General features: G+C 36.7%; 1 protein-coding gene across 1 annotated transcript in view; it reads right to left on the bottom strand.

The window, feature by feature from the left end:
* The window catches only part of LOC117986978 (sorbin and SH3 domain-containing protein 1-like), a 170,944-nt gene that overhangs the window by 113,782 nt on the left and 43,176 nt on the right, over window positions 1-13,986 (bottom strand).

Raw genomic sequence — 13,986 nt, 5'->3', positions numbered from 1 at the left:
AAGTCGTTTTGCTTACGATAAGTTTATGTAAGTAGGTATATTGATTCCCTTACGATAAAAAGTTATCTGGTGAAAATGTTGGTTACTTTATAATACGGATCTTACGATAAAATATGCTTTACAATATTTTGCTTGAAACTTTGGGACACCGTCGTACATACCGACGTATCTCCAATTTTTTGAAGTTATATTGTGCATTTTAAGCAATTGAATATCACTTGCTTTTATTTAAGGCGAAGGAAAACATCGCGAAGAAACCTGAATGCCTGAGAGTTCTCAATAAGGTTCTCAAAGGTGTGTGAAAGTCTGCCATTCCACACTTTGCCAGCGTGGTAGAGTTTGGTCAACCCCTTCTCATTTTGAGAGGAGACAGACCGTGCTCAGTAGTTGATAATGGGTGGATCATGATGATGATGATAAACTTACTTACAAAATTGAAACAATTTTCAATATTAAATCATATTAGTATTTAAATCCAACTCTACTAATAATACAGTTAATAGAGTTATAATAATGAATCACTACATTACTCTAGGTAAATTAGAGTCCCTTGTAAGGAAATGAATGAATAATAATTTAGATCAAATTATTACAATTTTTTGGAGTAAATATCACCCGGAAAATAAAAAAGGTACCTCTCTAGCTAGTACCAATTTATTTATGACGTACTGAATTGAGATCCTTCGCTTTTTTTGGAATCTGTTCAGAAATTATAATTGCGAGAAGATTTCTATGAATAAGACAAAATTCAAAGATTCTAGATAAATATGTATCAAATTAATTTTTCAAACAAAACAATAAGTACTTTCCTGTTTTTTCGTACCACAAAAGGTAAAGGTTCGTTGTATCTATTCGAACACATGTTTTTACGTATGTTAACTCGTGATATTCAATTACAACATCTGCCGCCAAATCCGATACCGAACTCAACATAGAATAAACATACAAAATGTTGTACGCGGAAGGAAATCTAAATATGGTACTAAAACGCAAACTAACGAAATGTGAAAACACTCACCCCAATATCAAACATTCGTAGGAAACGCAATTACTAAATATAAATCATTGAAACAATCGATTATTATTTTGTCGATGCAGCTGTATCGATACCGCATCGATGTAGGTATTCGTGCCTTGTAATTTAGACCATCATTACGATTCCGATTAATCTAAATATAGCTGAATTCACTGAATTTCGTTTAGGAAATGTTTGTGGATAACAAGCGCGTTGGTACTAGATTGTGTGTATCGAGAGTTGGTACCATAGTGCAGTTTTAGCTCTTAGATCAAATTAACTCTTTGCTAGTGGGAAGTAGTTGCATCCAGGTCAGGTAGTGACACACTTTTAAGCGCAGTAACTTATTTGTCAATGACATTTCAAATGCCTTTATTTTCTAATCACTTCAATGCTTCAATGTAGGAGTAGTGTCCTAATTCTTAATTAGGACACAAAATTGCTTATTAATGCGATGTCACAGGTCGCAAAAATTGGTAATGTATGTCAAGATAATGAGGTATTGACGAGCATAATTAGAAAGATTGGCATAAGTAGGTACTTAGCCATAGCGTGACCTTTCTATAGACTGTAAACCATGAATCAAAACTTTTCATTATAGACCTAAGCATGTTTTAGGCTCCAAATCATTTAAAGTAAGCTCTAATTTTCTGTGACATCTAAAATTTATTCATGCCCACGAACATTTTTATGCTACTTGCTCAAGTATAAAAAATATAAATGTTATATCATTTTTAGGCTTAGCCGCGGAACCGAGCTTAACAAAACTTTAGTATAGTATAGGTATATGTAGGTAGACATATTTTTGCCTCTCGGACGTACAATAGGATAATTTTATCCTAACTAGTTATTTTTGTAAATATTTGGTTTCTACGGAATCATAAATAAACAATATAGTATGCTTGTCATAAAATAAATGTGAAATAAGTTACAAGTTGCTGCAATTAATATTGTTAATAGTGTGTCGTTGGCAGTGATGTTTATCGAAGTCTCTATTGGGGCCGATCAGAAACAACATCGGCAGCAGTGGTCCGACCGCCGACGATGAACGAGAAACGAGTAGAACTAGAAACTATAAACGAGTTGGCGATCAGCGGGAAGCGAGTGTGTAGTTTCGATAGTTTTGTCGCCGGGCTATAAGCGAATGTGCAAGTGCGCGATTACTCGCGCCATTCGCCTGCGGTCGCTCAGTACCTACTGTGCAAATCTGCGCGCGCGTTACTAAGTGTTCAAGCGAGCGAGCATCGCTGAACGAATATCGCTAAGCGAGTTCATTTTTGAAAGCTCGTCGTTCAGCGACAAAACTAGTAAAGCAAGTCGTCGCCGGCAGCGTGAATAGTCAGAGAGCAACTTTTGATGCATCTCTTACGTACACGGAATGTACGTTTATTGTGCGTTTCTGGAGAGAAAATCGCGGATAGTTAGTCGTTTTCTCGCCGGCGCGGTTCGGACCACTGCCTAAGAGATGCTACGAGTCAATAATTTAAACGCAGTGAAGGTGGAGAGCCCTTGCGTTTCTGGAGAGAAAATCGCGGATTGTTAGTCGTTTTCTCGCCGGCGCGGTTCGGACCACTGCCTAAGAGATGCTACGAGTCAATAATTTAAACGCAGTGAAGGTGGAGAGCCCTTGAATAAGTAATTTATTTTCCGATAACGGTATATTGTACGTCTTTGTCCGGACTCCGTAATGCAAACTTTTTGTTCAAGTAAACAAGACCAATATAAATATTTTCCCCTTGAGCGCAATTGATCCCCGTGAATAAATCTTCTATTATTATTATTTGTATTTTACTAGGTTGCGAGTCTATCTTGAAGAAAATACAGAGTTCTATTCTTCTTTGTATTGTGGGTACGTATGTACGGTATACCGTATACCTAAACTATATTTTGCAAGATTTTTTCGAGTGAAATTGTCCGCATCCTTCTAATTCCTTTAAAAATAAAAGAGAGCTCGTGTTTCAATTTCCTCGATTTAGTAACAGTATAATTTTAAACTGTGATAAGATAAGTTTTAAGCTGTGATAGCCTAGTGGTTAGGACGTCCGCCTTCTAATCGGAGGTCGGGGGTTCGATCCCGGGCACGCACCTTTAACTTTTCGGATTTATGTGCGTTATAATTAATTAAATATCACTTGCTTTAACGGTGAAGGAAAACATCGTGAGGAAACCTGCATGCCTGAGAGTTCTCCATAATGTTCTCAAAGGTGTGTGAAGTCTACCAATCCGCACATGGCCAGCGTGGTAGACTATGGCCAAAACCCTGACTCTGAGAGGTGCCCCGGTGCTCTGTAGTGAGCCGGTGATGGGTTGATTATGATGATGATAATTTTAAAACTAAACTGCATGATTCCCGTGACTACTACGGATATAATATAGGCATATGTTTAAAATTTTATGGGATATAAAGTAGCCTATGCATCCAAGGTATAATCTATATCCATTCCCAATTTCCGTTCAAATCCATCCCGTAGTTTTTGCGTGAAAGATTAACAAACACACACAAGCACGCACACACACACATACAACCATGCACACAAACACAAAACTTTTATTTTATTTTATTTAGATACAAGTTAGTCCTTGTCTGCAATATCACCTGATGGTAAGTGACGATGCAGTCTATGGTGGGAGCGGGCTAACCTGGAAGGAGTATGGCAGTTTTTATTAAACCCATACACCTTTGGTTTCTACACGGCATCGTACCGGAACGCTAAATTGCTTGGCGGCACGGCTTTGACTTTTCGCCTTTATAGGTAAGAAACAAACTTTTTTTGGATGTTGCATGCTGTGCATTCACTCCTCTACATGCCACCGATATTAAAATTAAACCAAAATAATTGTATTCGATCTTGCCAGAAGCTCCATCTCAATGGAGATGAAATGAAACCTTAACAGTTAACAAGCTCATTACCAAACGTCGAGAATAATTCTTTATTTCACGTAGCGTTACAGGTTTAATAGACATACCATAAGTACCATTTTATATGAACTATGATAAAGCAGCGAGTTGGATTTACAGAAATTAATGTGCATAATGCTCACCGCATAAATCCGAAACTGTCGCGTGTAACTTGTCACATATCCATCCAAATTTTAAGAATCGCGCGTCAGTTTCCGCGCACACCGGGCCACTGTCACAGGGCGAGACCACAATGCCACTTTCTGTATGTAAATCACAATAAAATACCCGCTTTGTCCGCTGATTGCGACACGCTGGGCTAAGCACCGCTCATGTCATCCTAAACTCGATCAATGTTGACAAAAAGCGAATGTAAGCCCCAATTCGCCGCGTTGTGTCGGATCTGTTAGGTAGGTACACGTTTGCCATGTGTTTTTTAATTACTACTTTTGTATTTTTTTTAGTTTTAACCATTTTACTGATGTCAGTTAATTAGCTGAGCATTCAGTATACTACTGAATAAGCAGCCACTTAGACCGGTAAGACCGCAAACCGGCTTCCTATGTAGAGACGATCATTGGTCATCCTAATCAGAGTAAAGTGTGACCATAGACCATAATTGGTACTGCAGTAATCGTTGTTAATAGATACTCTACTAGGCTAAAAAAAACTACCACTGCATGCAACTTGTTTAGTGGGAAAACCATTTCAAAGATCGGGAAACACGCTTCTAACAAATTTTGAGTTCAATAATGTATCCATTTCAGAGCTGTTACAATACAAAACAAATGAAAATTACGGTAATGCACACTTCCGTGCGTGATGCCAGTGATTGGCATACAATATATTGTCCGAAGGCAAGGTGTGTCAGTTTAACTGCGCGCGACCGAATAGGTAAATACTGTTGAACGATCAATCTTCCCCGTGTCATGTCTCCATACAACTTCGTTTTATTAAGTGATCAAAACTGGGTCGGGTAAAGTGAGGCTTGCAATTAATCATCAGTCAAGCTTACTAATTGCAATTGTATTGGAAGTTGATTTTTATTGGAGGAATAGGTATATTTTAGATCCAAAAATTTTATTTGGCTTTGGCTCAGACCGCGTTGAAGGTGACAAACTACATGGGCTGAAATCAGAAAAATTTTAGATTCCATGTCTACCCGTTGCTATATCTATTCTTACCTTAACGTAATTCTTACGCTAGGTTGAAGGGGAAGTAGAGACATACCTAAATAATATAATCATAGTGAAATAATACATTAGGTACCTATAATAAAAGGGATACCAAATAAAAACAAAAATATTTCTGGTTCAATAAAAATATGAAGTAGGTATTATCTTGTAAAATAAATCATCATTATTGTCAACCGATAGACGTCCACAGCTGGACATAGGTCTCTTGTAGGGACTTCCACACGCCACGGTCGTGGAACCCCTGAATCCAGCGGCTCCCTAGCCCCTACAACTCATTTGATGTCATCTGTCAACATACTGGGGTGGGCGTCTATCAACGATGCGCTTTCCGGTGCGAGGTCGCCATTCTAGCATCATAGGTCAAACTCAACTCAAACTTTTTTTTTATTACTTTAATTTAATTTAAGTTGAGACAGTATCAATGATTAATATCATGTCAGACCTCTGCAGCTATCGAGTTCACAAGCCAAGACATCTGTGTCTAAGCATTCAATGAACTAAATTGCATAACAACAATACAATTCTCGTGGGAATGCAACTTTGATTGCTTTGTCATTCGGATCTGTATTTAATTAATTTATTAGATTTGCCCACAATTTGACAGTAGTAACTTGACTACTTTGATTTTAGTATTTAGTGATACAATTTGGTTATTTGGGTTTAGCTGTTTTTAATTTTAACTTTTACATAGGTATTATTTTCTTACTAGCTGATGCCCGCAACTTCGTCCGCGTGGATTTGGTTTTTAAAAATCCCGTGGAAACTCTTTGATTTTCCGGGATAGAAGTAGCCTGTTACTCTCGTCTTTCACTATATCCATGCAAAAACACGTTGATCCGTAGCTCCGATGCGACGTAATTAAAGGACAAATCAACAAACAAAGACAATGTCGCATTTATAATGTAACTACCTAATATAGGTACTGATTGTCAAACATTTTCTCGTAACTTTATCTGCAGATATTATAGTGCTAGCTAGTCGCACATGTTGCGGAGTTTTGGATCTCCAAATAAACTGTCACTGACGAACATATTTGAGATTTTAATAGATTTTCAATACCAAAAAAATCGATTGAAACATCCGCCCAAGTGCGTCCCATTTAAAATTTAAATTGGAATATTATTATTTTTGAGGTATGCGTGCAAATCTATCAACAAACAGTTACATACGCGTAAGTAAGATAGTAGATAGAGATGAAAAAGAAGCGCATTGATCTCAGCAATCTCACCTTCACCCCAAATCTGCGGTTGGGTATTTCGTCAAACCTGAGCGTTGTACCTCCCTAATTTTCCGCGGGAAAATAATCATGAATGGGTAATGTTGTGCAAGATCCCCGGTCGGAATTGGAACACATGTTGTGCGTTATCATTGGAGCGAGGAAAGCAGTGAACCGGTCAAAGGGCGGAACTATGGCCGTCAGATCAACGCGATGCTTAGGCGCACCTTTCGCATTCGGTTTTATTTATTTAGCGCTTTTATCCTATTTTTAGAGTTCCGTACCTGAAGGGTCATATCAATAGAACTTAATTACTAAGCCTCCGTTGTACGTCCGTCTGTCCGTCCATTTGTCCGTCCGTTTGTCTGTCACTGAGCTGTATCTGATGTTGAGTGTTGAAATTTTGCCAGTGTGTATTTCTATTGTCGCTCTAACAACAAACTAATAAAAAAATTCAAAATAATCGCTGTAAACCTACAGAATAAATAACAATTTATTCTTTAATAAAATATCGCTGTTATATCATCGAATGTTATAGCCTATAGGTAGGTATACAAAAATCATTATGATCTAAATTATCTAAATATATAAAAGAAAAAGGTGACTGACTGACTGACTGACTGATCTATCAACGCACAGCTCAAACTACTGGACGGATCGGGCTGAAATTTGGCAAGCAGATAGCCATTATGACGCAGGCATCTGCTAAGAAAGGTTTTTGAAAATTCAACCCCTAAGGGGGTTAAATAGAGGTTTGAAATTTGTATAGTCCAGGTAGACAAAGTCGCGAGAATAAGCTAGATATAATAAAGACATAAATATATCATATGTCAAATAATACATTAGGTATCAAAAAGGACAACAAATAAAAGCAAAATACAGTAAAACATATCGCAATCGGATTAAATAAAACGAAACAAAATAACGGTTCATTGACCCAATATAAATAAATAGCACAATTACCAGGGAGGTTATTCTTTTGTAACTTGTCGGATTCGTCCGCATTTTAAAGTACTAAGCATCGATTGTGTGACAATTATAGCAAGATTAGTCTGAACCCATTCATTCATAATACTTTATAATATGTTCTTACTACGAGTATTGCCCATAGCAATACAAATCCGAAAATAAGTACATCTGTTTAATTAGAGAAGTGTACCTATACGTAGTTTCATCCCCGGTAAATAAAAGCTTACCACGTGCGCTAAATCCGCACAAAATGACTCTAATCAAGTTAAAGGTAAAGTTTCGGTTCAAGGTTAACAAATTCTGACTTGTGCAACTCACTTTTCTTTTTTGATGATCAAAGTTTAACTTGAACTGTAACCTTAACGGCCTGTCATGAACATTAGTCTAAGCTAGTACCGTTTTTTTTTTTTTTTTTTTGTATGTTTTGCTGGCAATCCTCCGACATGCTTATCGGAGACTTTGTATAGCTTAACACGGCATATTTTTTTTTACCTTTTTCTTTTTCGATTGTCATGAAACAGGTTCTTTTTTTTGTACTGTGATCATGATTTTTAAGCTAATAGCCTTACGTTTTTTAACTTATTCTATTCAGACTTATATTTATATGCATATGTAACATATTATTCCAATAATACATTATATACATAATTTCTTACATTTTCTATTTATATATCTTATTTTAAATTAACTGTAATTATGGCTTCAAATATTAATTAGCTACTATCTTGACTTATTTCTATCTAATGTTATATTTACTACACATGTACAAAATTTTAAAAACCTTTTTCTTATTTCACTATTCATAATAATTTCAGGGATCGACTGCAGAGTTAAATTTACTTTTATTATTTGCTGTAGGTCTTCCCGTGCTCTTCCGTATCTGGGGCATTCCACAATGGCATGCAAATCAGTTTCCTCTTGGTCTGGGTCACAGACACATGACGGGCTATCCTTACATTTAAACTTGTAAAGATAGGCGGCAAAACCTCCATGTCCCGTCATTGCCTGAACCAAAATCGGTGTTAGGTTTATTTCCCTTACGAATTTGTACGCCAGTTCTACTGTGGGGAAATACACTTTAATTATGCTTGCAGTTTCGCCTTCTATATATTTTTGGTTCCATCGATTTATAGTCTCCTTCCTTATGACTTTCTTTATATATGATACTGGGCATTTGTCATAGTCAGCTTGTGTTCTTGATTCGTTTGCTGCCTCCTTTGCTAACATGTCTGCTCTCTCGTTGCCCGGCACCCCTACGTGGGCTCGTATCCAGAATAATTTTACCAGTTTACCTATTTCTTCTAATTTTATTAAATTATTTTTGATAGCAAAGCCTAATGGATGAAAAACTTGCATGTTTTTAAGCAATTCTAGTGAGGATCTCGAATCACTGAATATATTCACCTGGTTTCCGGTCGTTTTAAAGGCATATTCTGTTGCCTGAAAGAGCGCGTACAGCTCTGCCTGAAAAACTGTACAATAAGCCTCGAGACGAAACTTTTTTTTGTGAGTTTCTTCCCTATCTTCCCAACAGGTCAGAGCTGCACCCACTCCATCTTCTGTCTTGCTTCCATCGGTGAATATATTCAGTCCGGTTATTCCATTCGCAGCTACTGTCAGCTCTTCCATATCTTCTAAACAAGAAAATTCTATATTCGGCTCTAAGCTAATACCGTTAAGTGATAAGCAAAAACAAACAACAACGAAAACCCTTAAGACCTAAAAGAAATACGTAATATTAGTCAAGGTTATTATAGTTATTATAAAAGTTCTAATACCTGTTTTAATTGAAAAGAAAATACGAGAGATATTAGAACTTCGTATCATATGTGGTGCGGTGGCGCTCTTAATACTATGTTAGTACATAGTATTATAAGAGCGCCACCTCGCCAACAAACTGGCCCACCAGTTTGGCGAGATAGATATGTAGGAAACTCTGTAAAATGAATATGAATAAATAAATTTAAAAAAAAATCAAAAGAATTTTAGGGGTTTACTTGGATAAAAATTTTTTTACCTGGCACTAAAGATCAAGGTAAGAAACTAGAGATGCAGACCTCACAAATTGGTCCAAAAAAAGCGCCCCAGCCTATAGGTAGACCAGAATTTCATGAAATGAAATTCCAAAGTTAGCAACACTGTGCTTTGTGGTGATATTAATAATTCACCACAATACGGTACCTATTTGACAGCTAGTCAAATCAGTAACTTTTTATTTACAAACGTCAAAACGTTCACTTAGTAGGTATGCGATATTCTATGCGGATGGGTTCGAAACTAGTCGGGCTAACGTCGACTAAACACGTGAGTAAAGCCGGGACAGATATTATATATAATGGAAATCACTCACGATAGTTTAAACGCTAAAATATACAAGTAGTAAGTATTTTAAAGTAATAATAATAATCCATTTATCTCTAATACTCTTGTTGCAATCCCACTAAATTGCGCCATGTGATACAGATAGCGATATTATTCTAATGAATAAAACACCGTCCAAGTGCGAGTTCGACTCGCGTACCAAGAGTTCCGTACTACAGTCGTATTTTTCGACATTTTGCACGATAAATCAAAAACTATTATGCATAAAAATAAATAAAAATCTGTTTTAGAATGTGCAGGTAAAGCCCTTTCATATTATGATACACCACTTGGTATAGCTGTTTATCTTACTTTGAAAATTGAAAATAATTCATGAACACTTTTTGTGATGTAACCACAAATTCACGGTTTTCAGATTTATTCCTTTACTTGTGCTATAAGGCCTACCTATCTACCAAATTTCATGATTCTAGGTCAACGGGAAGTAGCCTTTCTTGACAGACACGACGGACAGACAGACAGACAACGAAGTGATCCTATAAGGGGTTCCTTTTTTTACTTTTGAGGTACGGAACCCTAAAAATCTACTGGTCCTGTTCTTTACTTTTAAATCTTGTACATTTCCACCTCTATCTAGTACGGGGTACCTCCCTGATAAAATTAAAATGGCGTCCTTGTGAAGCTTTTTATCCCGCTTTCGTGCATTCGCAAATGGTAACCGAATTCATTACGCAACATCACGTTTGAGATCAATGTAACGTTTAAATTTAACTAATAAATATTTCCAAACACGTCTGTTTCAGTTTCCATGTTGCTGAATCTATAAAAAGAATGATTGGAATTTAGGCATTCTGGAACTATTTTTAAGCTTATCCAGAATTCAACATTAGGGACTTAAATACGTACAGGTACCTACAGAGATGTTACCTAACTACTGTGAAGCATATAAAGCTGAATGTATTTAACCCTGCATGAATGTGAAAATGAATGAATTAATGGAAAATCAAAATATTTATTCAACTTATCTGTAAAATTATACATAAAGTTAGCCTTATCTTATTACTATAATCTTTTCTTAGCGGATGTCTACGTCGTAAATATCTATCTGCATGTCAAATTTCAACCCGATCCGTATCCGTCCAGTATTTTGAGCTGTGCGTTGATTGATCATGTCAGTCAGTCAATCATTCAGCTTTTGCTTTTATATGTTTAGATGTGAGTAGATATACCCAATGTTAATTGATTTAATAACATAGGAATTTTTTGTGGATAGAATAGAATTTTTTAGCTCGTTTAACATATTATTATTATATCTGCCTAAAGGTATTAGCTACATGGTAGTATAAAGTCCTCCAAATTGCTATTGCGCTGGAACCATGTCTCATTAACATCGAAATGACGTCATTTTGACGTCAGTCGAAATAAAAATATACCATCAGCTTCATCAGTCTAGTGCTGACGTCAAAATGGCGGTCACGCGCATTAGTAATCTGCGGGACGTATACCTACTTTAATATTCATGTTTATCATTAATATCAACACTGAGTTCTTTTTTCGCGGAACTGGTAAAAAGAAACTTATCTCTTTTTCAATACGTCAAGGCCGCTGAAGGGTCTTTTTATCATATTTTTTGCGGATCAAGGGCCGGGTGGGATATAGTAGTAAAATTGCAGACTCAGCAACGATATTTAAAGTGCTCGGGGTCTGAAAGACGTAATAGTATTCCTATATATCAACATTGGTGCCCTTATAGAACTATTTACATAATAAGTGTTACTAGAAAAAATGTATTAGTCACATATAACTTTTTTATACATAGGTACCCACAGATATATTCAGATATGTAACTAGCGTGGCCCCCTCAGTCCTTCTCGCTCAAGCAGAGGTACTTATTTGTGAAATGTTATTCCTTCTATTTTACATTCGCTTCGGCTATTGTAGCCTAGTATACTGCAACCCACTATTGTACAATAATTTCAAAAACAAAAAACAACAAAACAAATCAATTATTCAATCAGGTATTTATTCTGAGTAGGTACCTAACCCTTCCGTTAAGGACAAACTACTTAGACAAGAAAACACAAGCCATCGACATAGGAATACACCGTAGTAGTACTTCCAACTTCTTTGACACAAGCACACGAAAATGTCAAATTGATCGAGTATCTGAGGAATTAGAAATGATGCCCGAGACTACGTCCGCGTGGATTTCGGTGTTTAAATTCTGTTGAAACTCTTTGTTTTCCCAGGATTAAAAGTAGTCTCAGTATAATATCATCTCTTCGAGTTTTTAATAACTATATTCATGCGAAAAATGACGTGGTTCTGCGTGATTGAAGGACAAAGACGTAAAACATGGCATGCCATCCCGCAGGAACCGTTTGTTTTACCGAGGTAAAATAGCTTGTCACTCTCCACGTCTTTACTATATCCATGCAAATAATGGATTAGTCCGCTACGAAGTGGAGGATAAAATAAGAAACAAACACACTTTCGCATTTATATTAGGTATTTTATTTATTTATTTGTACCAAAAATATTTACAGTAAGGAGGAAAAGAGAGCAAAAGTGAACAGGGAAGCACTTATCTCTATGAGAGATCTCTACCAGTGACCCTTGGCCAGAGGCGTCTCTAGCCCTTGTGGCGCCCGTGTGCAACCAGTACCCTGGCGCCCTTTAGTCTAGTAGGAGCAGGGTCAAAATGGAATACTAACAGTTATATTTTCAAACGGAAATTCGGATGCAAATGGTGCAATTTTAAATGATGATTTTAAATGATGACGGCGTCGGCCATAGCACGAGCGCAGGGTCTTTGAAAGCGCCGGCATCGACGCATCTTTGGAGGTGTCGCATTCTAGGGCGCTCGGCGCCCCCTTAGATCCGGCGCCCGTGTGCGCCGCACACCCTGCACCATAGGTAAAGACGCCTCTGCCCTTGGCAGTGCGAGAGGTTGTAAAGGGAGTAGAATAGGTACAAAAAGAAGATAGAAATACTCATGAAAAGAACAATACTATGTAATATTTTTAAGTATTGATCGGGATGTTCACGTGCGACAATACTCTTTGAGACTGTCAAAAATATTATTGCTCTCGCTCGTCTTTATGATTCGTAAACTTATTTCATAAAGTCGTAAACGTCCATAAGGGATGTTTGAAACAGATGTTCGTTACTTTTTCTCAAATAAAAGAAAATGATAAATGTGATTATCTCGGTCTAAAGTTTTATTCAAACAACTAGCTGATGCCCGCGACTTCGTCCGCGTGGATTTACGTTTTTCAAAATCCCTCGAAAACTCTTTGATTTCCGGGATAAAAAGTAGCCTATGTCTTAATCCAATCCATATAATCTATCTTCATTCCAAATTTCAGCCAAATCCGTCCAGTAATAGGATTACCTACTAATACTAGTGTAGGGCAAAGTGCGGATGGATGCCAGACTTTTAGAAAAAGCAATCCGATTTAAAAAATATTAATTTAATTTTAATTAAAATAAAAAAAAATTAATAATTCCTATTAGTAGAGTTAGTTGAATTTTTCATGTAACGTTACGACTAGTTTATGTTGACCTTACAATTCCTTTTTTTGCAGAAAGTGAGTTTTTGTGGATCCATTTTTTGGGGATATATGCCTTTTAAGGGAATAAATGCCCCCGTTGATGCCCTATGGTATAAAATAAGTAAAATACATAATATTAAAAGGTTTCATTTATAATATTTTGAACATAATTCTAAAACGAGTCACACTACCATAATAAAACTTAAAAAAACTTTTTCAACAAAAAATAATTCAACTTTTAACGTTTCCCCACGTTATTTCATTGATCCTAGGAACCGTTTCCTAGGAACGGGGACAACGTACGTTGGCACATAGGCCTCGTGTCATATTAGAGAGACAGTATCAAGATCGGGAGCCACAGCAGAATTGGCCGAAAACGCTAAGCAGCGCAAACGTACTCTCATGTACTAGTTACATTTTTTCCGTTTACCGTGAAAACCCTGAGGCCATTGAGTCTTCATGCTAATAATTAATACTAAATTCTTATGAAACGTTTCACCGTGGTTATTTTGTGGCAGAAGCGCGGAAGTGCAGCCAGTATTATTGGCACCATTCCATTGGCATGATTAGAACAGTTACAGTATAGTTAGTATAAAGGCTAGTTATAAGTTTTATTGTACCTAACATAGTTTTTAAATACACAACTATAATTAAATTATTTTATATACTAAGTAGCTGATGCCCGCGACTTCTAACGCGTGGATTTAGATTTTTAATAATCCCGTGGGAATTCTTTGATTTCCCGGGATAAAAAGTACCCTATGTCACTCTCCAGGTCTTTAACTATACCTTTGCAAAATTTAAAAGGGGTTCAG

Source organism: Maniola hyperantus, chromosome 12 (assembly GCF_902806685.2).
Source record: "Maniola hyperantus chromosome 12, iAphHyp1.2, whole genome shotgun sequence".
NCBI classification, from domain to species: Eukaryota; Metazoa; Arthropoda; class Insecta; order Lepidoptera; family Nymphalidae; genus Maniola; species Maniola hyperantus.
The sequence above is the reverse complement of the archived record's forward strand: the minus strand, read 5'-3'. Positions and strand labels throughout refer to the sequence as shown.